We start from the raw sequence: 2,487 nt of genomic DNA, 5'->3' as shown, positions 1-2,487 counted from the left end.
AAAATCTAAAAGCATATAAATAAATTATATGGAAACCTCCTTTTTTTGATAATTGAACACTCAGGGGCCATAGATTGTTACTGAAAAATATTCAGTGCCAGGGATGTGATAACTTCCAGTGAGTTGTTGGCTAGGGAGATTCCTGATGACCCCAAAACATTATAGGCCATTGCTGAGGCCCTTGGTTTCCCACCAGGAATAGATGGTAAGACTCTATTGCTGAAGACTCCACATTCTTGGGCTGTAAGGCCACTGAGAAATCCTGCTGGAACTGAGCTGATAACCTCCTCCATGTAGACCACTGACAGAAAGCTGGAAGAAGCCATTCTGCACGCATTTCAATGGGAGAGAGAGAAATCAGCAGTGAAGATACTCAACAGTGGACACTGCAAGTCTTAAATTTTGCCAGCCATGCTAAATGAGCCAATGGGTGCAATAGTGGCACATCTGTCATGGTGGAAACCAACTGCCCTCTAATTGGACTGGAGGCCCACTTCATGGAAGGGAATACATCCCTAACACTGAAAACTTAAAACAGGGGTAGTCATGAGCCCTAGGGTTGTAGTGTCTGCTGCTGAATGGCTAAATATATATACTATGCTTATCTACCTGCCCAGTAAGAACTTCTCTTAAAGTTCATAGCCACATATTAATGCTACTCTCACTTTTGGTAGAGAACCTTCTCTTTTCAGATGGCAGTGACCTTGGGATGACTCAGAAGGCACCATGGTGCTGGAAGGAAGTGACAGGAGAGCTCAGTACTGCAATATCTCTATCATACCTTCCAAGGCTCAGGGTCTATTATGGAAGAGGTGGCGGAAAGAATGTAAGAGCCAAAGGAAGGGTAGAACTCCTTACAACATGCTCCCCCCAGAAACAGAATGGCCTTAATATCCATAACTTCACAGTGCCTGACACTATCTACACAAGGCCATCATAATAGGAGGAAAAGGTCATGACATCAAATAAAAAAGAGATTGATTGAAAGGGGGGAGGGGATATGATGGAGAATAGAGTTTCAAAGGGGAAAGTGGGGGGAGGGAAGGCATTACTATGGGATATTGTTTACAATCATGGAAGTTGTAAATAAATTTTTTAAAAAAGATATTAAGAGATCTTAGCAAGGAAAATGGATTAAAATAACTAGGTCTAAATATTAATGGGCATTATTTTTCAGGTGTGAGAATGTTGGTGATTGTTATTTTCCTTTTCATACTTTTCTGCCAAATAATGATGAAGATCCTATATCTATCCATCCCATTGAAAAGCCACTTTTTTGTTATTGATGTTTTTGTTTTTCAAGGCAGGGTCTCACTCTAGCTTAGGCTGACCTGGAATTCATTATGTATTCTCAGGTTGGCCTTGAACTCTCAGCGATCCTCCCCTACCTCTGCCTCCCTAGTGCTGGGATTAAAGGCCTGCATTACCATGCCTGGCTTGAAAAACCAGTTTTATTGGCTCTGGAATTCACAGGGTTTTCTCTTTGGTTCCACTGAGCTTTTTGGTCTCACTGGTGTTCTCACCAAAGTTTCTCTTGCAGGTTGGTTTCCATACACTCCTTACTTATTTACTTTCAATGTTTGTTTTCTGGTTATGCTCTTATTGTTACATATTCCTATCCATTTTACCGCTTTTTGTATTGTGAGATTGAACCCTTTTTTTCATCATTATTTTTTTCCTTAAAGGTAGTACCTGAAAATACTGATTTCTATACGTGGATGTTGTACCCAACCATCTTGTTAAAGTTCATTCCTTCTTAAAGATGAGAACAACTACCAAAAACAACAACAACAACAACAAAACAAGCAAGGTTTAGCAGGGCATGGGCTGAGGTAGGAGGATCGCCATGAGTTCAAGAACAGCCTGAGAATACAGGGTGAATTCCAGGTCAGCCTGAGCTAGAGTGAGACCCTACCTTGAAAATAAAAAACAAAACAAGGCTTACAAAAGAGGGGGGCGGCTATGACAAGTAAGGGGCAGGGCAGAACCTGTGCTCTTTCCCTCTGCTGGGGAGGTCTGATCTCGCTCACACTCAACTCCATCTCCCTTGCTGGCTATGGGAAGGGCCACGCCTATGTCCTCCCCTCCACTCCACCCAGCCCTCCTTGCCTTGCTTGCCCTCTGGTGGAGATACAGCCGCGCTGGGGTGACAGAACGGATGCAGGAGTGGGGTTCCTTGCCTAAGTGGGGCAACGCTAGGTGATGACATCAGCTGGTAAAGTACACAGAGATGGCAAGTGCCAGACACTGTTTCCCCTGTCTCTTGGGAACCTCAGCCCACACAAAGAGGAAGAGAAATGAGTGCTGTTTCCCAGGCTGACTCTGTTACCATTCTTTTCTCTTGCAGCTCTGGATTCTAGCCAAGCTTTATTGTGTCTTCCTTCTTTCTGAGGGTTCGTCTCTGCCGCTGAGACCTTCTATCCCCTACTATGACTGCTCATTTATCCCCTGCTGACAAGGAATGAGATGTTACCAACATCAACATGA

The sequence above is a fragment of the Jaculus jaculus genome, chromosome 6, assembly GCF_020740685.1.
Source record: "Jaculus jaculus isolate mJacJac1 chromosome 6, mJacJac1.mat.Y.cur, whole genome shotgun sequence".
Classification (NCBI taxonomy): domain Eukaryota; kingdom Metazoa; phylum Chordata; class Mammalia; order Rodentia; family Dipodidae; genus Jaculus; species Jaculus jaculus.
Note: the sequence above shows the minus strand (reverse complement) of the source record.